Genomic DNA, 26,603 nt, shown 5'->3' on the forward strand with positions numbered 1-26,603 from the left:
CCCTCCCCCAACACCAGGACACAAACACAGCTGTGTCTGTGCAGGCTGACAGAGCACTAGACGACAGGCAAGGGTAGCTTGGGTCTTAGTAAATGCCCATAAAACCACCCTCACTCACCTGACAGCGACTAAGCCAAGAACTTCAGCTGCTCCTGCCCGCGCTCCACTAAATGAACAGCTTCCTGCCTTTCACCAACCCGAAGTCTCCTCAGTCCTCTGGCCTCTCATCCTCCCCCTTCACATCTGGCCCACACCTTGAGACTTGCCTTTTGAAAACACAAACCTAATGCTGTTGGAAATTAAAACTTTATATGACTGGATGGGGCAGGCGTGAGTGCACAGACGGAAGGCTCAAAGATCATATGCACACACATTCGGAAATTGAAAACTTGGGCTCTTAGTTGCTGTTGAATGGACCCTTTGGACTGAAAGGAAATGCAAGATAGCCAAACGAAGGATAAAGAGACAAAGAGGGAGAGAGTAGTAGTAAGCTGGGATGCGAAAATAAACCAGGATATTAGAGGTTAGAATATGTCCCCACGGGCCACAGCACCAGGTAACTGACCCAGAGAACCTTCAACATTCCAACGCTCATTCTTTCACTGTTCAGTCATACACATACTCACACATACAATTTTTCTCTTCCAAAAAGAGCTTAATAAATTTTGCTCCAACTCTTTCACATGGCAATTCTACTTTTTTAAAAAAAAATATTCTACGGAATAATTAACACAAGTGCAAAAGCTATAACTCTAAGAATGTCAGAGTTGTTTATAATAGTGGAAACTTGGAACTTCTCAGAGAGCTAGTTAGATAAATCAAAATCCATCAATGCAATACTATTATGCAGCTGCTAAAAAGAATGGGCCAACTCTATATGTAAATAGTCCTAAACATGGAAAGATGCCGAAGTGAAATGTCAGGTTTAGAAGAGTATATATATCATATAGTCACAATTTTGCTTACAAAGCGATACACACACACTTATTATACAGATACATTTACACACACACACACGCACGCACCCTGAAGATATACCAAAATACAAAAAGTGACCATGAGATGGAAAACAGAGGGTAAGACTATTAGTAAAAAAAAATTAGGTCCTAATTTATGTTTCAATTTTTTTTTTACAAGACCTTCAAGAGAAGTATTTTAAATTGAACATTTTTTTCTTGGCAAAGAGATAATAAGTTACTTAGTTTGAAATGGATAATTAAAATAGGATTTGCTAGTATCTTTGATCATATGATGTCAAATATTATCTGCATTATTTAGATTGCAGTATAATGCAGTTTGTAGATACCTAATTCTCAAAATCTTCATGCTATACCAGCATTGATGAGTGCATTAGAGCAATGAAAGAATGGCTGAAGAGCTATCTAATAATAATGACCTCAGTTTAAATTTCTTGAGTGCATCTATATATGCCAGCCACTGTACTCAGGACAACCTTATCAGTAGATACTAAGTTTATCATCTCCATTTTATAGAAGCTTATAAGACGTTAGTAACCTCTCAATGTTCACAAAATATTGGCAATGTGATTCAAAACCTTAGGTTTGGGGATACCTGGGTGGCTCAGTCGTTAAGCATCTGCCTTCAGCTCAGGTCATGGTCCCAGGGTCCTGGGATCAAGCCCCGCATCGGACTCCCTGCTCGGCAGGAAGCCTGCTTCTCCCTCTCCCACTCCCCCTGCTTGTGTTCCCTCTCTCGCTGTCTCTCTCTTTCTCAAATAAATAAATTATCTTTAAAAAAAAAAAAAACAACAACAAAATCCCCTTAGGTTTGTCTGATATAGCAACCATACCCTTGCCCACTATAATTCACAGCCTTCAGGATCTGAATCCAGGTAGTCTTACCTCAATCCCTGCATGTGGCATGTGGAACCACCATATTACATTGCCTTTCAGTTTCCATCAATTCTACTTATGAGCTGTAATGATTATATAATCACATGCACAGATTTCCAACATGCAGTTTTGATGAGTCTATACTCATGTAACCATGATACCAATAAAAATGCAAAATGTTTCTGTCAACCCAAAAAGTTCTCTTGCGCCCTTTCCATTCAATTTCCCTTCTCACCCCACAAAGAGAGCCCCTTTTCTGATTTCAATCACCCTAGCTACGTTTTGCCTGTTATATAGCTTCAAACTTCATTTTTGAGATTCATCTGTGTTGTTGCATGCCGTAGTACTTCATTCCTCTTTATTCCTGAGTAATATTCCACGGTTGAAAATACCATAATTTCTTTATCCATTCATCTATAAATAGGCAGTGGCGTATTTGCAGGTTTTAGCTATTGTGAATATATCTGCATACCTGTACAAGTCCTTTTATGGCTATATGTTTTATTCCCTTTGGACAAATAACTATGAATAAAATTGCTGGGTCAGTATATATTCTACTCTATAAAGAACTAATATGCAGTTTTCCTAAGTGATTATACCAATTTACATGTATCCCCAGCAAAGTCTGGGAGTTCAAGCTTTGACAATCCTTTGGTGTTGTCAGCCTTTTTAATTTGAGCAATTCTAATGGATATAAAGGAGTATCTCACTGTGATTTCAATCTGCATTTCCCTGATGATTAACGATGTTAAGTATCTTGCCAAGTGCTTCTTGGTCATTTATATATATTCTTTTTGGAAATGTCCGCTCATGTCTTTTGCTAATTTTTATTGTCTTTTTATTACTGAGTTTTGTTAAATCTGCTATTAGGTTCATCCAATTTTTCTTTTTAATTTCAGAGATTTATTTTTTAGATCTTGAGATTTTCCTTTGGTCCTTTATCTTACAGTTTTCATATTACTCCTGAATTTTCCCATCTCCTCGTCCATTTTTTCATGTAAATGCCTTCACAGATTCTGCATAGTGATTTTCACATCCTATCTGACAATTCCGGTATCTATGTCAGCTACTAGTTTGTTCATATTGACTGACTTTTCCCAAGACTCTGGGTCATATTTTCTTGTTCCTTTGCATGTCCAGTAATTACTGATGACATATAAACACCGTAAATATATTGAAAAGGCTTTAAATTATATTATCTTCCTCCAAACAGCACTGAAGTTCACTCTGGCAAGCAGTTAAATTACTGCCAGGTAATAGGGAGGTGTAAGTTTAGGCTTTGTTAAGGCAGGTTTATTCCAGTCTTTCCCTTACTTCTAGGATGTGGTCTTTACTCCTAAAGCATGAACCTTCCAGAGCTTCAATAGAAAACCCAAGTGTTTATCAATTCCCTCTAACTCGAGGGAACTAAAATTCTAAACTCTATATCCCTGAAGTGAGAAAACGAATGTTCTGCACAGTTCTTTCAGCTTTCTGGCTCTCGTTTTCTTCCTGGGCTCCTTGGACTCTTTATCTGTACATGTATGATTAAGGCTCTGCCAAAGATTATAGATATTCATTTACAGATTAGGGGGGCTCCCTCTGTGTCTCTCTCCCTTTGGGAATCCTAATCTCAATTCCTAGTTGTTCTGACAACCCTGAATTCAGTCTTATGATTCCTAAAGCCAATAAAACTACTGTTTTTTCCTTGGAGCCCTATCAGCCACTTCCCATGTGGGGCATGGAGGACCCTTGGGGTCAAAGCCATTTAAATGTGGATCTCACCCCAGTGTGGTTTCCCTCTTTAGAAGGTAGAATCCTTTTTAGTTTCAGCTTGCTTTTAGTTGCTCTCTAGTGCCAATAAACAGTTTCTATCATTGCTTTTATATTTTGTCGAGAATTTTAAATTACTATTGGTGGGAAGTCTACTCTGATACAAGCTAGTCTGTCATTATCAGAAGCTGGAAGTATACACTACATTTTCTATTGGCTAAAACATGATATCATATTATTTTAGAGCTATATGTGGTCTTTGGAAAAAGTACATGGGAGAAAAAAGGAAACGGCATTATCTCTTGTATCAATTCTGTACTTGAAAGTGGGTTGTTGTGTCTTTGAAAAACAAAAAATAAATAATGTCTCTATATGCGCAAACTCTGTATGAGATTTTAAAATTCTCTAACCTATCGCCAATCCTTTTGCTTGACTTATTTTTCCTAAAATGCAAATCTGATTTCATCACTTCCATACTAAAGTAATGTTTGCTATTTCCCATACCTTACATTATGAAACTCTTATTTACAAATTATGGTCTTTAGACTCTTCACGAATGTGGCTCCAACCTAACCTCCCAACCTCACATCATCCCACTCTCACTCCCTTGTCATCATGTACTCTGACACATCTGAATCCTTACCATTCCCTAAACACAATGAGACTTCCTTTGCAAAGTACTCTCCACCCAGAATATCCAGCTACCCCTCCCCTGTTTCCTGCCTAGCAAGGTCTTTCTCATTGTTCAACTTCTAGCTCCAATGTTTCCTCTAAAAAGCCATCCACTACATTTATAGGACACAATAATGTCTTTTTATGTTCCCATATTCTGGCGTGTACCCTTATTTTCATACTTATAAACTGTTTTACAGCTATTATATAAACACAGCAGACTGGTTAAATGCGAGAAAGTCTCTCCTGCTTTAGTCATTCAGCTCCTTGAGGGTACAGGAGGTGGCTTATTCTTTTTATATCCCTAGTTATCTTTTTTAAAAAGACTTTATTTATTTGAGAGAGAGAGAGAGAGAAAGAGAGCGAGAGGGCACAACCAGGGGGAGCAGCAGAGGGAGAGGGAGCAGACCCCTGTTGAGCAGGGAGCCCAATATGGGGCTCCATCATAGGCCCCAGGGGTTACCCCAGGTTTGTTTTCTTTTTCTTTCTTTCTTTTTTTTTTTTTTTTTAAATAATACTGAAGAAGTAATCAGGCTAGTTAAATCCAAAGAACCAGAAATGGAAAAGCTAATTAAATACACAGCCACAATGTTGTGGTCACAAATCTAGTGATGAGCTTCCATATTAAAAGTGTGAACAGGGGAGCCTGGGTGGCTCAGTCCTTAAGCGTCTGCCTTCAGCTCAGGGCGTGATCCCAGAGTTCTGGGATTGAGCCCCATGTCAGGCTCTTCCGCTGGGAAGCCTGCTTCTTCCTCTCCCACTACCCCTGCTTGTGTTCCCTCTCTCGCTGGCTGTCTCTCTCTCTCAAATAAATAAATAAAATCTTTTTTAAAAAATTAAAAAAAATAAAAGTGTGAACAATTCACTGAATCTGAAAATTCACCCATTCACCCATTTCCCTCGGGTCTGGTGCAGCCCACTAGAAAATCTCCTCCTTTACCTTCCTTTAGGGTCTAAAAAGGCACCAGGCTGGGTAGTGGCAAGATGTGAGATGTACACAGCAGCACTTTTTCCATTTCTCCCACCCCCAGTCCCCAGGGGGGAGGGGATAGAGGACCAACCGTCCTTACACTGCCATACAAGGTATTCAGTCTGACCCAAAATGTCTAAAACCAATTGCAACCAAAAAACAAAAACCAAAAACCAACCAAACAAAAAACCCAAGACCAAAAGTCTAAATGAGAAACAAAACCTGAGCACAATTTTCCAGAGAGCAATAGGACTACCAATGCCGCTTATCCTATAAAAGAAATATTCACATAGGAAAACAGAAAAGATGACTAAGCTCCATAAATAAATATGTTCACTGAAGTCCACTTATTTTTCTTTCTGGTTATATAGCTAGAAAGCAATTCCCAGCCTCCTTTATAGTGAGGTCCTGTGAGGTCATGAGTTTGAGTTCTGTTCAAAGGAGTATCAGTAAAAATGATGTAACTACTTCTATGTCCAAACCCTAAAACTCCTTGCACCCAGTCTCATCTTCTGTTCTCTTCAGGCTGCATGCAGAGGATGGTACAGCAACTAAACAGAAAGTACCTGAATCCCTAAATGACGATGTGGAACAGAGCTCCACCTCACCCCTACTTCCCATATTGGACTGTCAATCCGGGGATAGGCAAAATTTTATTATGCAAAACCACTGAGATTTGGGGATGTTTGTAATAGTAGTTTGCCTTGACTGATACTTTTACTTCTACTATAAATACTCCAGTGATAATTTTCATTCAGCTTGATTACTGCTATTTTTTAAACTTGTATGCCAAAAAATTTTTAGATTTTACTACTAGAATGAACATATTATCTTAGCCAATTTCATTTCCTGAAGTATGCCTCAGAATTCTTAATCATGCTAGACACCAAGGACTCATGAACACCAAATCCAGCCTGTCCTATTCATTCAAAGAGTTGTTCCCCTCGTTTTGTGATCAAAACCAGACTAACAGAAGATAAAGGCTGAGGACTGCCTAACAAACTGTCTATGGTATGATCAGCTAGGAATGGAGTGAACACTGAGGTCACTCAGAGAGCTGCTCTTCATCAGGACTAACAGGAGTCTGGCAGCAACTTCTTCCAAAAACCAGGTTTTCTGCTGTACTGACAATCCTGCTTTTACCATTCTGACAGCAAGGCCAAAATGCTTGCAGGCAGATGGTTAACTAAGGCAAGGGCCTTTGACTCCTGGCCTCTTTCCTCCAGTTATCTAACAACATCTAAATCCAGACGACTTCAGCCTATTAATTACACCATCTTGGGCAGGTTTCCTTACACCATAGCCTAGAGAATTAGACTGTCTCCGGATGGGGTAGAAAGATGGGTTCTGGTTGTGCTTGAGGGGGAATTGTTTTCTTACTTTAGTCAGTAGTACCTGGGGGTGTAGAGTTTGAGTACGTTTTTAATAGGATAGTCTTAACCCACTATTTAAATAACTACAATGAAGACAAAAGAGATGGGATATGAAACCACATCAATTTTTCTGACCTAAGATTTATTTTACCCCATACATTCCAATCTGCCTCTCTGGCCTTCCCCAGGTAAATCTCCCCATATTATATACAGATGAATAAATTGATCCTGAAAATAGGAAAGAAAAAGCAAGCCACAAAGCACTGAACAGGAATCCATAAGATAGAGTGGACCAGTAAGTAAGTGTAAGAGCTAGCAAAAGAAGAACCAGGGAAGATTTCTAAATATGTGTTTTGAAAAATACTAAACACAGTATACAGCAAAATACAGTTATTTTATAAATTGGCCCTGTGAGCTCTCTTCTTTGTCTTACAAAGACAAAATTTTAAACAGTGTTTAGCAAGGGGGATTCTGAAGCTCTTAGATCTGTACATATTCATTTAATCTTCTTTTGTAAATAAAAGACAGTAACTTAATCTAAAAGCAGCCGCATGAATCACATTAGCCTGAAAAATAAGAGACTCTCATTGAATATATCTTTTAGAAGCCCAAGAGAATACAACAGAGTTCTTTCCAAATCAAATCAACATAAATTTATTAAACAAATGCCTCACACAAAGCATTCTGCAAGAAGCTGTGAAGAAATCAAATGATGGTAATAATATGTCACATCTTTTGAGGATTTACCATGTGCCTTCTGGTGTGCTAAGTGACTTGCAAGCTTTCCCTGTATAAAAGGCAGTGCTGCAAAGTGGAAGGAGGATGGTTCTAGAGTCAAAAGGCAGAGATTTGTGTCCCAGTGCCACCACTTTCGCTCCCCATACTTTCATTTTCTCATCTGCAAAATAGGGGCCCTTATAGGACCTCTCTTCAAAATCACAGGGTTTTTGTGAGCAAATGAGCTATTACATGACAACCACTCTGACCTGCTTGGCATGTAGCAAGCATGTAGTAAACACTGGTTACGTTATTACATGTTATCATCATAGACTTCTTGACAGGTAAGCTCTATTAGGATGACTACTTAACAAAGAAGAGGATGTTAAGGAGTTAGTGCAAGATCACACAGAAGCTGGGGTCAGAATCCAGGTTTGCTCAAACTTAATCTATATTCTTAATCCTTACTCTCTCTTACTGCCATTCATGCAAAGAAGTATGACCATGGCCCCTTCCCTTGGGAGGCAAGTGAATAGGGCAGACAGGCTCAGAACCATACTTTGACTGAAATAAAAAGTAATCAGCAATATATAGAATATCTTAGTTATGGAGAGTATGCCTTTTAATAGATAAAAAAAATTAGAGGAATAGGCCACATGATAATGTGTTACTTTTTATAAAGTCCTTTGACAAAATGACCACATATTTCACTCTCGAAACAATCTTGCAAGGTGGTCCTGCACTTTATTACTTTTACCATTTTACAGCTGAAGAAACTCAACCAATGCAAGAGTAAATGTCTAAGGTCATCCACCTGTTAAGTGGCAGATATGAATTCAAGTTCCATTGCTCTTAAAGTGTGGTCAATATCACCTGGGAAGCCTGAAAAAAAAAAAAAAAAAAGTGGATTCCTAGACCCAACCTCAAATCTCAAGGATCAGTCTCTCTAATCGTGGGACCCCAGAATCTGCATTTAAAAATCTCAACGGATAGCACGGATGCACACAACCAACTGAGAACTTTTGAGAATCACTCCTCTATACGACCTTGTTTTCCTGACAAACCTCCAAAGAGCAGTGAGTGGTTGGCTCTGTGGCGAGTGATCTGAGAATTCACTGGAAGCACCAAGTCACAAGTCATGGCTCTACCAAATCAGAAGATCCCCTTTAATTTTAATTAGAGCTATATTCCCCCATGAGTCCTAATCAAATACTGAAAGAATCCCTGCCCTTAACAGTTCACTGTTAGAGCAGGCAGTGTTAACTGGAACTAGAACTGAAATCCGGTAGCAAGTAGGATTTTTATTAAATGCTGTTTCACTCAAAGATGATACAGTAGTCATGAAATGCCTTGGGTCTAAAGAGGTCCTTGGTTTATGGTCTCCAAAGTAAGGTCACAAGACATCCATACAGGGGATAGAAGAATATATTTAAACTTTTCTTGACATTTTTAATTTTTATCTAAAAAGATATGAATGAAGTTCAAGTTTACTAATATTTAGCACACAGACTGACAATAGCACTTGTACATAATTTACAAGTAAACACACACAATTTATAAGTTCACGCTCAAAATTTTTTACTGAGAAAGGTACATAATTAAAAAAAAATTTTAAAGTCAACAAAGTGATTAACAGGGCTCTAGAATCAAACTGCCAGACTCTATCACTTAGAGTTTCTGCATCTACATAATGGGTATAATATTAGTATCTACCTTCTACGGTTCTCATTCTGATTAAATAGGGTAACATTTGTACAGTGCTTAGCTTGAGTAGTGCCTGTATCAGTGCTCAAAGAATGTTACTGTGATAGATACTTCTACTAGTGCGATTGCTGCACAGAAAATTGTAACAATTATTCCCATCTTTGCACCATGTTCTTGGAAACGTGACTCTACAGCTGTTCCCATGAAGAAATGGAATCTGTTTCCCCACACCCTGAATCTAGGCTGATCTTGTAACTTGCTTTGGCCAAGAGAATGAGGCAGAAGCAACCCTGTGCCAGTTCTCAGCCTGAGTCTCAAGAGGCCTTTCACACTTCTGCTCAGCAACCATGTACATGAGCCCAGGCCAGCCTGATGAACAGAGACAAGCTATCCCAGCTGATGCCACCCTAGACTAGTTGGCCTCAACTTTCCTAGCAACTGACCACAAATACATATATGAGAACTGCCCATGAGAAGAACTGCCCAGCTTATTGGTGAACCTATAGAATCATGAGTTATATAAATACTTGTTTTAAGCCACCAAACTTTGGGGGTGATCTGTTACACAGAAAGGCCACCATCATCAGAAAAAATACAAAGCAATAATCCATTCTCAGGTGATGATATAAAAGAAAAAGGTTAAATAGCTGTCCCAAACTCTTAGGAAAGAAAAACAATATAGCTGAAGTAATCAGGTGAAAAGTTGATTCCATTAGAGGTCACCTGTAGCCTGCACGGAAGATTTATGTGTCAGGTACTAAATAGCATCAGTGTTCCCTTTAGGGAGGAGAAGAAATATCTGTTAGAAAAAGCAATACAGTGACAAGGAGATCTACATCTTGAAGCTTCACAGATGCAAGGAATTAAGCTATCTGAAACAGCCTTGGGCTGACTTAAAAATTAACTTCTGTTATGAGCCACCTGATCTTGCTGGTCAGTTTGACTATGAGACCTGGGCTGTGATCCCCGCAGAAGATGACAAACGTAAGAGAATAAACATGGACACAAAAAGGAACCTGGAGGATTTGCAACCAAGGGTCACACACCTAGCTTTCTTCACCTCTAATCTAAAAGCTAAGGGACTGATCTTAAAAAATTAGGAGACGGGTCTTAAGATTCTAGGAGATAGAATTATCTAATTGTGCAGATACCCAAGAAACAATGACTTTTTTTTTCTTTTCTTTTCTTTTTTTCTTTCTTTTTTTTTTTTTATCTCTCTTGTTAAACTTGAACTCCCAAGTGAGGCTAAGAGAATATTTATCCTCAGAAACAAACAGACCTTCCAAAAATTTTCTTGGGAAAAATATGAATCGATGAGCTCTACCTCATCATTATGTTTGAGACTGAGAAAGTCAAGTTGATTAAAATCCTACTCAGGTTATAAGAAAGATATATTTAGTCAACACTAACTTCATGGTAAACACATCACTTAAGACCTAACCCCATGCATCTCCTTCCACATATCCAAGCTCTGTCCTTAAGAAAGAAAGAAAGAAAGAAAGAAAGAAAGAAAGAAAGAAAGAAAGAAAGAAAGAAAGAAAGAAAGAAAGAGAAAAAGAAAAAAAAGTCCTTGACCAAAGAAAATGTCATTATGACATTGATTACTGGTTGTCTACCCACTATCAATTCTCATTTTCCCTACTAACAGAATCCCTATATTGACTGGGGTGGCTATATGCCCAACTAAAAACCTGTATTTACCAGCAGCTCTTTCAAAAATGAAAAAGATATGAGTGACCAATTTAGATGGAAAGAGATGCCATTTCTTTTCCAAGAAATCTCATTACAGAGGGTTTACTCATGCAGCAGATCAATCCATCTATCTATTATCTATTACTACTACTATTAGGCTTTCTTACTGTTCTCCTATTAGTAGTCTTTTGTACTGTTACACCTTTGAGACTTAAACTAGGTGGCCTGACTTCAATAACCATCTAATGAGAATGAACATGAAGGTTACACACTCTGGTATGGTAGAAAGAAGAGCTGGTAGGTGCCTGAATCTCTGATGGCATCTGTGGAGATGTCAAATTAGGACTACTTTTCATTCAATGAGAGAAAACAGTTTTTGTTAATGAGCATATGTCTCGTGTAAGTCACTATCTGGGGTGGGAATGGGACTTCTGTAACTTGGAACCTAATGCCATCTTTAAATGTTGTAGGCATGCATTTTAATTTAGCTGAGACATGTCCCTTGAAATTCCAGATGAGTAATGTTTCTTTGACTATTACAAAAGTATTAATTACTAAGAAATTCTGAGCTGACAAAACATTGGAAATGGAACAGGAGGCAAAACTCCCAACAGATCAATGGAGGGGGCCAGGGCAGTGCTGACCATACCACTAAAGAAGGAATGGAAGTTACAAGAACCTAGAATGTGCCAGTCAACAGCCATGTGACCTTAAGATGGTTTATATTTTATCAGTTCTCAGCAGGGAGGGATATTCCCATCTGCAATAAGGCTGGATTTCCTCAAGTTAGTTTCTACTAAAGAATCCAGAGAAGACAATGAGGATCATATTTCTCTGGAAGTCCACAGAGATAGTCTGATGAAGGGTAAATCTGCCATCAGAGATGACAGGGATTTTCAGGCAAAGGATGTATTAGCTGGTGCCTCAAGAGCCCAGTAATAACCCCCTCTTCTTCTTCTTCATCATCTTCTTCTTTCTTTCTTTCTTTCTTTCTTTCTTTCTTTCTTTCTTTCTTTTTTTAATTTGGAAAGTTTACTTGGGAAGAAAAAAAAAATGCAATTCAATTCTTATTCAAGGGCAACCACATTTCTCCAACCCAAGCAGAGACCCTTCTCGAGGAAATATGAAAAGGTAGGTCTTACCACTATATCACCTGAAAGAATAACTCCTCAAAATAATCTGCAAATCTGATGTTAATAGAGACTAAGCATTAATGGAAATTTTGACCTTAAGAAGAAATAATAACTGTGTTCCTGGGCAGCCTAATAGATCTGCTTCTGGAGCGTGGTTTTGCCTGGGTTAAAGGCATAGATTGTGCCCTTGTTTCTGGGTAGGTCTTCTTAATAGAGATTAGGTCAAACAGAAATGTAATGTCAGAGAGACCTCTCTCTTTCCAAGAAATAAAAAATGAGTCAACTTACATACTTCCTCTTCTATCAGAAACTTCCCAGTGGCTGGGGACACAAGTTCAACACTAGGGATGATGTAGGTCAATGTTAACAGATGCTTCTAAGACAACCTCATTTGTTTTATCAAAAAATGAGACCTATGGAGAAAGGTAATCTTTCCTCAAGGAATTCAGCTTTTAAACTTCAATCGTGTTATAGAATCTTTTCTCCTCATTTTCTTCCTACAAAGAAGTACATATGTCATTTTGTGGTTAATACTCCCACCTGCTTCAGGAAATACTAATGGTTTCAGGTAAGGTGATAAAGGATTAAAAATCTTTAGGACAAAAAAATCTCTCTGAACTTTCAATTGGTTGTCTGAAGGAAAATGATAAAAATCTGTCCCTATATGTGTTTTTGCAAAAATGTAAAATCTTGACATATACAAAAGAGAATCTTTGTTTTGGTAAATTAAACTATTTGCCACTTACTCTGCTTGAGTATTATAAGGACTAATGCCTCAGTGTATTGGTAGGTCAGGAGAAGAGATAAGTAACAAGTGGCCCCTTTTCCCAAAGTCCACACATGAAGACGGCATTTATTGCCCCAATCCAAATATCAACTTTCTCTTCTCCCATTATTTATTTTCAACAGGAGCTCCAAGGGATAATCTTATGTGAAGAAAAAATTTAAAGGCAAAAACATTGTGATCATTCTGTCAGGCAATGAAATTATTCTTTCTTTTTGACTTTTTTTTTTGGATTAAAGAAAAAGTTGAACACTTATTAAAGACTAATTTTTAGAAAAAGCTTGGCTCTTTTTTTTTTTTAAATAGGAAAAATCCAATCAATGAAGTTTATAGTAGTTTACAATTGGGATGAAATCCCCTTATTTCTTTCCAGCAAAAATTCAATATATGTGCCTGCATGGATGAAGATTCTGCCTTAACAATTCTAAACTCAAATGGGAATATGCTAGTAAAAATTCTCAAGGAGAAAAAAAAAAGAAAAAAGCACCACATATCAAATTAAATTTTAGCATTAAAAAACAATATTTAACCTAAAATGATACGAGAACAGAATGAATAGTGTCACATGAAATTTCTGGAACTAAAACTTCATTCCCATGTACACATTTAAAATATTTCTAAATAAATAGGTTGAGATTGTTTTCTTCCAGAATAGGTTTCCACTTAAAAAGAAGATATTCAGAATTATTTCTTTTGGGAATAAAAGTAGCATTTTGCCAAGTGAAACCTAAAGGAGGGTCCTACTGCTCGTCTGACCCCCAGGTAGGCATTCAATCCCCAAATTCCAGGTCTATCTTACTTTAATGTCAGTTAAGCTCCCCACCTCCAGACCTCAAAGGTGCCTTCCTCCTACAAGGCTGCTGCCAAAGGAAAATAAATTTCTGGAAGCAAATGGAGCAAAACTTTCCATTTGTTTCCCCTTTTCCAATGCAGGCCTAGTCACTGGGTCCAAAGTGCTTGTTTTATGGCCTCTTCTAAGCAAACTCCTTCTAAACCTATGTGTTCTCTCTCCAAAATGCTGGAGGTTTCTCATCAGAATCATAAGTGAATGTGAAGAAAACTTCAGAAGGTTTTCTGCTAGGGAAAGTTCTATGTGATGAGAACTTTTGATTCACATGTTCACCCATTAAAATTTTTTTTAAAAAACGCAGGGCTGGACAAGGGGTGGTGGCTGTAGGAGGGGGTAGGGTAAATGGGTTTCTCTGTGCCGATAAAGAAAGTTTTGTTCACTCTTCAAATTCATAGAAAAGAGGCTTCACGGAGGAGAAAGCCATGGCTTGGATAATCCTGCAGCTCATCAAAATGTCTATTTCCTTTTTCCCCAGTGGAACCATTTTGCCCCATCTAAAATGCTTGCGGGAGAAGTTAAAACAGGCCACATGTGCTTTCCTCCACAAAAGAGCCCTATATATTAACACAGCACACACATCCGACACCTCAAACGGTTTTGAAGAAAGCTGTGTTTATTATGTGGGCTTATGAAATAAAAAGTACAAACTTTCTCATCCTGGAAAAATATGCAATGAAATTTACAGCCAAAATAAGGAAGCTGTGCATAATGTAACACTTGGCAAGAATTTTAATCAGTGGATTGGCAAGGCTGGATGCAATACCTCAGCTCCTTTCAGACATGTCTGAGCTTTCTTAATTTAAATACCACGCACTGGGTCTGGGGAGAACATTTAGGAGACATTGTCCTTTCTGCAGGAATGCTGAGGACCAATACAAGTGAACTGAAAAGGAGCACTGTTGATGTGACAACAGTTTCAACCTCTGGGAATGGGAGATGGCAAGCGATAGACACACTGTTACTGTAGAGCAAACAACTCAGATTTACATTATGATAAGGCATTCCAGCCACATTACTTTAAGCGGGCAAAGATGCTTCCAGGTATCAGTCTGACTCAGTTTGGCTCTAAAGAGCACAATTCTGGACTTTGTCAGGAGTTTTCATGCAGGACTATTGTTTTCCAGTTGGGAAAACAACAGAACTATCCAGTAGCCCTCAATTCCTGAGCAGCCTGACAGCAGTTCAAATGACTTGAAAGTCAGGTCACATAATGTGGGCCCAAACTGACCATCACAGAAAGAGTTATAATGTGATGAAAAGCCCCAGGGAACCTATTAAATCCACCATCCTTGTCAGGATGGAATAAGAGCAATCCTCCCTCCACAGCCACAATTTTTAAAGGGTCCACTAAGAAAACATTTTATCCCTCTGCCATCTGCACAACACTCTAGCAATTAGTATCCAGTATATCTCATGAAATCTCAGGGACCAAAATATCAAGAAAGACTCAAAAGTCAAACGGTAGAGATGTAAAGTACACAGTATTTAGGATTAATTGTATCACATGTATGGAGTCTTTTTCTTTAAAAAAAAAATTATTTGAAAATATTGTATGTCCTTAAATTTGCAAATGAACCAAAGTATGGAAACAGAAGATGTTTAGAAATGTTCTACAATGACTCAGAACTGTAGAAGATAAACGAGGGATGGGGAGGACAGTTTGCTCCGCTGCACAGGAATAAAAGGTCAAGGGACACAGGAAGCCCCCAACTCTTTGTAAACTTTCCTGCTAAGAATGTTTTCAGAAATTAATTCAGAAATATGATCTGTTTAGAGAAAATGCTGATTATTTTTATGCTACAGTATTTCTTTGCTAGGTAATAAAGACTTTATATACATCATAAATATCAGGAACAAGTTATAATTCGGGAACTTATTGTGTTGTAAGTTCTGTGAAACCAGAAATTAAAGTGAATGCGGTTTGGGACACCATTGCTTCATCAATCATTGCTGGTGCACATTTGGCTCCTAACTCTCAATGGGAAGAAGAGAAAGCTGAACTCTTGGCAGAGATGGGAAACCATACCTCATGGACTGTGGTCATGGCCTGCTTTAATGTGGGCCCTGTAGAAAAGGAATCTACGTGTTTTTATTGTTTTTTTTTTTTTTTAAAGGACATTTAGGAGGACATATCTTCTTTTAGCAAATAGTATAATGACAATCTTGATAGTTTCTGTTGAAAATGAATATTGGAACTGATGAAAAATAAACCCAGTTTATTACCAGAGGGCTGAAGAAAATGGTACTTCCAAATTCATCTGCAGTACATGCTACCCAGTAACACAGGGAGAATGCAAAAGGAAGTGTTTTTGAATGGAGAGATAAAAGTGCCCTGGAGAATTTCATGGCCAGGCCTAATGGCTGTGGGAGAAAACGAAATTCAAAGGATGGATATATGTAAGTTAATTATACTAGGGAAAATGGCTTGAGGGAATTTTTTTTTTAATAAACTAATTTAGGAAGCATGAAAATTATTTCAGTATGATTGATATTAGGTAAGAATGCTGGACAATTAAAGAAAAAAAACGTGAGACTTGAGTAATATAAAATCAGCAGGCATAGTATCTGTGGGGACTAGGCATTTCCAACTAAAGAGAAAGCAAAAAATATAATCAATTGGAAAGAGGAAAAAAGAAAGAAGATAATCACTACTTTTATATGTCTATTTCTTTATCAAAGTAATGCTTAAATATGTAATTCATTAGGTCAAGCCTTAGCACCCTTTTTTAAATTGTTTCTAATTCTTTGTAAACCTACCTCCTCCCGTCCCTTGATCCATACTAAAGTTGAAAATAAATAAGTAAACTGTTCTTGACATCTTAATTAGTAATTCCTTCCTAACTCTTCAACCAGTTAATTCTGGTCACTAAGAGCAGTAAGATGCTGTTCAATCGGTTACTTTTCTATTACCTCATTTATTCACTTTTTCTTTTTTTTATTTGATGAACATTCCCCAGGCACCTACCATAGGCCAGGTAGTACTCAGCATTGTGGACAGAAATATACAAAAGCACTGCTTTTAACAAAATGGCATCAGAGTTACACTTCATAATTGAGATATCTAGTGGCAATGGAATATCACTCAGTCATAAAAAGGAATGAGATTTGCCATCTGCAACAACAGGGTACTCTGCTAAGTGAAATAAGTCAGACAGAGAAAGACAAATACCGTATAATTTCACTTGTATATGCAATCCAAAATACAAAACAAACAAAACCAACCAACCAAAAAACAGAGTCTTAAATACAGAGAACTGGGGATTGCCAGAGGGGAAGTAGGTGAGGGAGGGGTGAAATAAATAAAGGAGATTAAGAAGTACAAAGTTCCACTTGCAAAATGAATACGTCACAGAGATGAAAAGTACAGCGTAGAGAATGTAGTCAATAATACTGTAATAACGTATGGTGACAGACGGTGACTACACTTACCATGGTGAGCACTGAGTAATGTAAAGAATTGTTGAATCAATATGTTGTATATCTGAAACCAATATAACACTGTATATTAATTAGGCTCCAATTTAAACATTTTTAAGATATCTAGCAAAGTTCTTTGCCCTTTTATCAGAGGATTTGTCAGTGTTTCTCTACTCCACTGCAGTCAGCACAATCTGCCATCTAGGTAAAATCCTAACACTGTCCTTATGTAACTTCTCTCAGCCATGCCAGTATCCCCATTTGTTATCCTTCTGACTTTGGGTAGGTTTTATGAAAAAGGCACAAGTTCCAGATTCATAAAGGATGTGCAAATTTCCCATTCACCGCTATTCGTGATGCTAGGCAAGTTGGTGAGCTCTTCTGAGCCTCTTTCCTTATTTGTAAAATGGAAATAATAACTCTTATCTTTAAGGATGTTTTTCAGGATTAGCTTGGATCACGAATGTAAGGCCCTTCAGACATGGTAGATGGTCATTAAATGGTGATGTAATTACCATTAGCTTCATCATTTTTTGAATCTCAGGGTGCTCTTGCAGAGGTGTTGGTCTGGAGGGGAATCTAAAGCGGTCCAAAACTGGCCTCAGTCCCAAGTCAGGATGACGCGTCTTGCAGGTATTACAATTCTACGGCAATGAGACATATCTCGTCTGCCAACCAGCATGTGTTGACAACAGTCTAAAGAGGTCCAAAGTGAATCTTGCAATGTTATTACATACCTAACCCAAAGGAAAGGCAGCAATGGTTATACAAGCAAAGATGATTTTTCTTTTTCAAGGAGGATGCCACATTCCTCATCCAGCCTTCTGAAAAAGTTGTCCTATGAAATTATTTCACATTCTTTTCAGCCCACTTAAAGCACATAAGGGCTTTCTGAAACATGGGTCTTGTAAATATGCCTGAATGTCAGGATTTTGGCTGTAACAGTGAAGCTAGGAAGGACTCCAGTTGTATCTTTCTGTGCTCTTCCTGATTTATGAGCCAGAACCCTGGTATTTGATGCACATGTGAAAAAAACACAAATGTTTTCTTCTTTATCTATTGTGATTTTTCTAAAACCAACGATTATTTAATTCTCACCCTTAGTAATGGACAAGAAGAATTTAAAAAGTAACAATGTATTGCCCAACAGTGGGGGGGAGGGGAGGACAATACTATATGCAATAAAATGCCTTAATTAGATCTTGAATTTATAATCTATATTTTAGAACTAGAAACCCAGAAGAGTTATAGCAAATAAAAAAAAGTTGATCCATGGGTAAAAATAGATAGCCATCAAACCTTTCCTGTTAATGGTAATAAAACACAAAGCAGTGGAGGAAAAAGCAAGTCTTCTAGTGTTTCCTTTATTCAAACCAAAATTAATTTGTTTACTCAAAATGTTATATGAACAGGAGTTTTTATAAATTATTTAATCATTATACTAAATGTTATGATATACAGAATCAAAGTAAATACCATGATATAAAGAATCTGAGAAACACTGCAGCAATTAATGCCTAACTACGTATTTTATGGTCTTTTTAAATAATTTATTACGTTTATATAATTTATTACAAGGTGCTACCCTGATGCTCTATCATTCCTAAATGTTCCAGTCTATATTTCCCCAAAGCAAGGACACTCCGTCCCCCATAACCACTTTACGACCCTCCAAGTCAGGAAATGGATATTAGTACTATCCTACCATCCTATTTCAATTTTGTCACTTGCCCCAGCAATGTCCCTTTTTGCTTTCTGGGTCAAAATCCAATCCAATCTGCTTTCATTGCTTGAATACATAGATTTGTTAGGAAAACATGGGAATATTTTATATTTCTATTGTATCCTACTTTCTGAAGAAAATGTATTTTAAAAACATGTATTTAAAATTATGGTCCCATTCTCATGGTTCATTCCCCCTTCTGTCCATCCTGAACTGGGCGATATTACATATACTCTGTGCCTGGCACAGTGTCAAATAAAATCTGTATTTCAATAAACACTTACTAAATTAGCAAGCAAGTTAAATATCTTCAGGAAAATATTACTGAAATATTTTTGAAGAATAGTGATTAACATGTATGTGAGAAGGTTTAAAGCTTTACTTACAGTTTGACTGTAAGCCAACATCTTGAAAGCCTTCTGCAACATGTTATTTATTTATTTTGATAATAGAATATAGACTTTTCTCTAGAAAAACATCAGCTCAACTATCTAGCAGAGATCTCAATACTTTCTCGTAAGTAACAAAGTATGACATCTAAATGTGGCAAATTCACTTAAGCCCGGATGCAATTCTAGACGAGTAGAAGGGCAAGAGGTTAAACCACTGCTGTATTTATCAATATGCTTTTAAACCAATGAGTGGATCAAGTAACATACAGAATGAATGGGAATTAAATGTAATTAAAATCACTGTCTCCACAGACAGGGAGGGTTATAACCTTTATTCTCTAACCAAGTCCCCTCCCCTCACATGCCTCTAAGAGTAATAAATAAAAGAACCCAAGATTTTTGAAACTATTTTTAGGATGTTATATTCAGCTTATTTTTAAAAATCTGAGATTAAAAATACAAAGCAAAGGTGTCTAGGAGAAGGTTATTGGAAGAGAAACACCAAAAGAAATGGCTGAAATTGTGATAGCATATTTTATTTTGCTTTATATTATTATTTGATTTATTTTAAGGAACTCTGTCTGAGTGAAGCAAATTTGTCAAAAATGAATACAGTCCCAAAAGGGAGAGCAGAATGTCTCAGTCTCTGAGCATACTGGTGCCCAGCATTTGTTCACGTGACCTTTTTTTTCCAATGGTGTATGGGTCAACACAAAACTTTTTGGGGTTGTAACCTGGAGCTGCAGGGTAGGGGCAGAGTTGGGGACTGAAAGGAAAAAAAAAATGGGGAACATTTTTAAAGTGTAATTAAGTGATTTGCTAAACCCCAGGGAGCCAGCATTCCTTCTGCTAAGTTCTACCACAGCTGGAACTGAACTGTAGTAAGAACCAAGCGATTGTTTGGTGACTGCTGAGTGGACGGCATCTCAGGAGACACAGAAAGAGAGTGCTTGCCTCTGGTAGGTGAGACAGGCAGTACCACGGTGCTACAAGACAGTGAGAAGGGCAAGGTGAATATAGATTAATGAATTACTAGCTCAACATGTATTCTTCTAAAAAGTTTTTTTTTCCTGATCATATATAAATAAATACATAATTTGTAGAAAATGTGGAGAATACAAAAAAGTGAAAGTACAAAATTACTCAGAGTCCCACAACCCAGAGACAACTTCTGTTAACAGGCAGTAATTTCCTTACTGTTCCTTTATGTCTGGGCTGGTGCTGGTAAGGCATTGGTTCTCAAAGTGCAGCCCCAGGAACTAACAACAATAGCATCCCCCAGGAAACTGCCTGAAATGCAAATCTGGGGGCCCACACAGACCCATCAGAAATTCTGAAGGTAGGAGCCAACAATGGATTTTGACAAATCCTTCAAGTGATTCTGATCATGCTGAAGTCTGAGAACCACTGTTTTAAGATATTCTTAACATACAGGTTTGAAAAATCCAGGCCAAAGTTATCATCCTTTTTTTTTTCCATTTTATTCTATTTTTTTTCATCATGATAAGTGCACTCTTTAACCCCCATCCCCTATTTTCCCCAGCCCCACCCCCTCCTCTCTGAACCATTATCATCAGCTTTTTTTTTTTAATGGAAAAATAAATAGTGCTAGGCTTAGTTTGTGCCTAATTCCCAAAGGAGATATAAACCCAACAGTAGAACACAGCCTAACCCCTACTTTTAAGACTACAGCTCTCCTCCCGAAAGAAGAAATAAAATTCAGGAAAACAAAACAAAACAAAAAAATTCTCATATCTTTCTTCCATTACTGGTCTTATTCCAGAAAGTATTAAGATGATTTAAGTTTCTGAGATCAAGATATCTGTCTATTAGAGAATTTTAAGGGTTTCATATGCTATGGTTTAACCTGATTTCTCCAAATTGAGTATAACTTGGAAGAAAAGAACATTAATCAGAGTGTGAACATTACCAGTAAGTAAAATTATAATTAAAGTATGTAATTAGACACAACTGACTAATTTTAAATATTCTCACAATAAAAATTCTAAACCTTAATCATCTTTTTCCCCCTCATCCTAGAAATGAAATAGTTTATGGAAGGAATAGTATACAAATAGATAATTCACTTTCAGTAAGGCTAAACTGCAATGAAGTTACTACAAATATGTTGTTAAAATTATCAGGTATTTATAGTCTTTAAAAAAATATATATGCTCATATTCCCTTGGAGGAGGAAAGAAATAAACCCAGTATGATAAACCACACAGACATTTTAGAAGACATTTGCTTACCAAAACAAGTGTGACTTAGAAGTCAGAAGCAAGTTATTACAAGTCAGTGGCTTTACGTATTGGCAAAGCGTTGCCCTTTCCTGGGTGGTCTGATAAACACTGGTAATTCCCGAGAATTATCCTGCACTTGAACTAAAGACCAGTGAAGGGAAATTAAAAATAACAACAAGAATAAGCCTCTCAAAGAACCTTTTCATACCGTTTGACATCGTTTTATGAATTTTTCTAAGTTTTTCTTATCACACCTAAGCCAGAAAGACATATACTATGACCCTTATGATAATGATTTCATTATTTTATAGTCTTGCCCGGCTACACAGGTGGCATTTCTCATGGACAAAGAAAACCCCTAATCAAGGGAAGACCAAACCCCTAGAGATACGTAATCTTTTCTCGCAGTGTGTACCGGTTCCGGCTGGTATTTTTCCACGTGCAGCCTGCAGCGTGTCCCGCCGCCAAACCAAAACACACACTACTGGTTCCCTTCCAGCTGATGCTGAGGTTTTTCCTCTGATTTTATTTACTTGTCTAAAGTGGCTGTAACAAGCACCAAATAAGCCACGATTGCCAAGAGCAAAATATAAAATTAAAGGGCTTCAATTAATGAATAAGTAATAACACACTTAGAGATGCTAACTTGAATCACTGAATGAGGCACTGTAACTTATTAGATTATATTTTTAAATAATTTTGAATCAACATATTTAAAATTATATAAGTGCTATTTGGTACATGAATTTTAAAATCCATAATCCTAATGCATTGGAAAATGTAAAATTAAGCATAGGCCGTATGAAAATAACAACATGGCGAGACCATGCTTACATTCCTTCTATTTTAAGAACGTGTGGGTCTTTGTGTGTGTGTGTGTGTGTGTGTGTGTGAGTGTGTTATATTATATTCACGTTACAACAGGTATGTACACCAGCCCTGAGAAGAGGTCGTGAGGTTTATAATGTAGTAAACATTCGTGTACATCTTAACTCCTAATTATGGTCTAAGAAACAAGCAAACCCAAGACAGCACATAGAAAATACTACCCCACAATAAATAGACACATAGCAATCTTTAAGATGAAAAGTCCAAAATTCTGTAGCAAGAGTATTAAAAAACAAACTGAGTATAATATAACCTCCACAGTAATGACACCTCTCACATCAGCCAGAACAGTCCCTGGTCTCTAGCCAAATTCACTGGCTGGCATTTCCCCAGCAACAACCCTGAGCCACCTATTTTAATCATAACGCTAGTAAAGGGTTGCTAAATGTACTATAATAAAACACGAATACTTTTTTCTCCATAAGCTGTGGTTCAGCCAACATGCAGTGCCTATTTCGGCAGGGACATATAACTAAGCCAGCTAACCTGTATTATACAGAAAGGGAAACGTGTAAATGAACTAGGACGCTTCTGTTGGTGCCAGACAGACATGAACAGCTGTTATATGTAGTGTCACAAGTGCTCTCTTAAGCTTGGATGGGCAAACAGTTCAGCTCATGCTTTGAAAGCAGGTTCAATGCCTATCCTTTTAAAGTTAGAATGGATGTACTGAGATCACAAATTGGCTGTATGGATTTCTTTGCCATCCCAACTCTCTGGACTCAGTTTTCTCCTCTGAAGTATAAATGGGGTAGAGGTAGGAGATCTCTGAAGTCCCTCGATGGCTCTGCAATCCCGTGACCTCCACTGTCCTACTACATCAGAGGTACCAAGGGAAGGCACGACCTACCCCCTGCAGAAGTGCCACAAGACACCCGGTAGAAAACTAGATGAAAGAGAAACAGACTGGGAGAAGTAGATTCTGCTTCAAACTTTGCCTCTTACCTGGCTATGTGACTCTGGGGAAGTTTCACAAACCCTCTGGGCCTTGATTTCCTCATTAATAGAAGGAGGCAAGCGATCCTGAAATTCCTTCAACTCTGTTCCCAGGGAATGAAAATCAGGCCATGTGTACTAAGCAACAGTGACAAATGGCTTCTCAGAAAATGAAAAGATACCACAGACCTTTGGGACTTAAAACAGCCTCTGTCATTTCATAGAAAGCCAATTAACTCATTATAGCTAAACTGTTCAATAGCAACAACAATTTTGAGTGAAGGCAGGTCAATACAGTTTTATGGATTAATCACAGGGGGTTAATTTCTACTTGATCGTTATGTTACTTTATCAACAATGTGAGCTACCTTTACATAAACCCCTATAAGTTAACAAAAGAAATGTTACTTCATTAGGAAGAAGCAAAGAGAAGGAATACTAAAATATGTGTGAAAAGGTAAAAACAGACTCAAGGCAAAAAATAAGTTAAATAATTTTTCTTATACCTTTGAAATAATGTTAACTGGAATTTGTAAAGAATGACATTTGAGAAGAGACAGGTATATTTTAAACCCCAGACTCATTCAAGTATGATTTTATCTTAAGTCATTCATCCCTAAAGACTTTGTGTATAAATAGATGAACTGTTAACAACTGAACACTACAGAAGCAAAACAATCATGAACACACATGCACGTGCACACACACACACACACACAGCGTCCACTTTTGGCTTATACATAAGTCTTCTGTTAGAGGGGTAATTAGTGCGTTTCTCAACATTGTTATTCCACTGACAATGAGCTACACTCCTTAAGAATCAAGACATGAAATAGAGGAGGAATCCTTCCTTCTAATCTGATGTCTAAGGTTGTAATAAATAGTTAAACATTTTCAGTCAGTCTGAAAAGAAAAAAAAAAAAAAACACTGAAGTAATCTATGGCCACCAGTTCTGGATATTGCAAAGGGCAGCTATGGTCAGAGAAAATACTCAGCACGGTTTTATAATTAAAAAAAAAAAACCAAACCCACTGTGTATGAAAGAACTCAATCCATCCTAGTAATTGCTTTCTATGAAATCTAACCCTTGGTCCAAATTAATGAGTTACAGGTGTGAATCTAATGCTTTCCATTTTGCCTAAGATGTTACTGTTGCTTTTTTCTGAGACACTTGGCCTCCAAAGGTATTATAGTTAATTTATCATAACACACTATCAATGTTCAGTGTTCACTAAAAGAGGGAAACAGAGTCTTTTTGCTGAAATAGAGAGCTCTTGCTTTTCTATAGGGCTGTCAGATACCACTACAATTTTTCTTACCTACGCATTTAAAATTCTGCTTTCGTTATTTTTTCAGATGAACTGCCAGACCAAAATAGGTGTCAGAAATTTTTATTTTAAAAGACAGAAAAATTAGTGCAGGCAGTCGTTGCCCACATTTGCCTGCTGAACATGCTCCTGCTATTCAAATAGAAAACAAATTTTCAAAAATTTATTTTCTTGAAACAAGAGAAAGAGTGAAAAATAAAAGCAGCAGATGTGGCAGCCAGGAGGGTGGTTTTCAAATCTATAGCTCCTTGGTTGTTTAACCTAACTAAATATATCTTCTGGAATTAATAACTAGCATCATTTATCATGTGCCAGACACTGCGTTAAGTGCTTTTCACATATCTTATTTTGAGTTCTCTCAGAAGTAGACCCTGAGACAAGGATTTGAGCACAAGTAAGTAGGGAAAGGAGAAATGAGACAGGGAAGGAGGAGAAAGGAGGTGTATCAAGCAATTAACTTCTATGGGCAACTGGAGCTCTTGATCCTGCCAGGGAACTCTAGAAAATGTGTAGAACATGCCTCAGAGATATTTCAAATGAGAGGCTGCATTTGGAGGTGTTACTTTTGTAGACTTCCAGTTTGCCTTGTGAATGAGCCAGCCATGCTTCTTCTACAACCAGAATGAAGGCAAGGAGCAGAGAGTGTTCTAAGTAGAGTTGGAGGTACATAAATGAGGACTTGGGGACTCTAATAGTCTACTACAACACATTATATCATTTAAACTGCACAGTTACCTTGTGATGTGAATAATAAGACCCTCATTTTACATATGTGGAAGCTGAGACTCAGAGAGTTTAAGTGGCTTAACCAAGGATATACAGGGCTAATATATTAAGGGGCAGAGATCAGAAATCCTGGGCTGTTTGATTTCAAACCTTAACCCTTGACCATATTTCCACACTGTAATACAGATAAGGAATAAGCGAAGGGTCCATAAGAATATGTCAGGAGGCCCAACATTGCTAAAAGCCTAATTCCATCCCAGTGGCAAAATAAATAGCTATTAAGACTTAGGGAAATGAATGGGAGGTTGTATGTAACCATGAGGACCTTGCCAAGGACAAGCAAAGAGATGAAAACCATCCCCTTTGTTATATATTTAGGTAACTGTGTAGTCATTTTTTGCCAAGAAGGTTTCCAGCTTTGTAATTCCTTCAATCTGGTGGTCCTAATGAGCCCAGGTCCTGATTATATGGCTCATAAAACCCACCTGTTCGCTGAAATGTCAACTGTTCTTGAGTCACGTGTAAGAAAAACTGGTGGTGGTGTTTTCTGACTTTCAGAGATTTTCTGTTACTGTTTTAAGTTACTGTTTTATTGTTAAATTCAATGGTCAAATAATCTGAGATAGTTTTCCCCAGTATTAAAAAGGGGAAGAAATTAAATAATAAAAAATAGAATTTCAGTGGAATAAGGGATGCATTTGAAAGATAGGAAATTAATAACAATGTTTGCGGTAGCTAGCAATACTGTAGCTATCTCATAGTTTGAAAGAAGAAACATCAAGTCGGTGCTGTATGAGGTAAAATATTAGAGCAAAGCTACTTCCCACTGCAATTTTTGAAAACGCAAAATTTTCCGAACACTGAAAGTCACTCCTTACAGGTTTTCATACTTCAGGTTAGGAGAGAAATTTCTGAATAAGGGTCCCTAACAAGTGTTTAAACTTCCATGTAAAATAATTAAAATAAACCAATGGCAGGAAAATACAATGTGAGGCGATTGTGTTTCCACAATGTTGATGGGTAACCCACCCTGGCTGAGTATCTCAGTGTCCTTGTCTTGGTTTCTGTCTAGTGACCAAATAGTGTTGAGTGCTTTTTAAATTGTAGCTGCTTATCATAGGACCAGGCCTCTACCAGAACCTCTACTGGGATTTGGCATAATAGGAATACATTCATTAATTCCTAATTACTCTGTGTAGAAATAAGAAACAGAACCTGCTAACTAGCTCAGAGACAGCCACAGCCTGAGTTCCTCAGAAAGTGTCCATGGCATCACCCCAGAATCCAGGTGGGAACGGGATTTGGTGAGGTACCCCGCAGTAAGCTAGGTGGAGGTACAGAGAACTGTCGCCACTGCCGTAGCTAAAATCAGAGACAACGGAGGTCTACAGCATCTGGACAGACACATGTCCTGATACAGGAATCAGGCCAATAGCAGTGTGGCTCTCT

At 37.6% G+C, this 26,603-nt stretch overlaps 1 protein-coding gene across 3 annotated transcripts in view; it reads right to left on the reverse strand.

Moving 5' to 3' along the window:
* MACROD2 (mono-ADP ribosylhydrolase 2) overlaps positions 1-26,603 on the reverse strand; it is a 1,912,358-nt gene that overhangs the window by 1,281,810 nt on the left and 603,945 nt on the right. The window lies entirely within an intron of this gene.

Source organism: Ursus maritimus, unplaced genomic scaffold (assembly GCF_017311325.1).
Source record: "Ursus maritimus isolate PB19 unplaced genomic scaffold, ASM1731132v1 scaffold_22, whole genome shotgun sequence".
Lineage (NCBI taxonomy): Eukaryota > Metazoa > Chordata > Mammalia > Carnivora > Ursidae > Ursus > Ursus maritimus.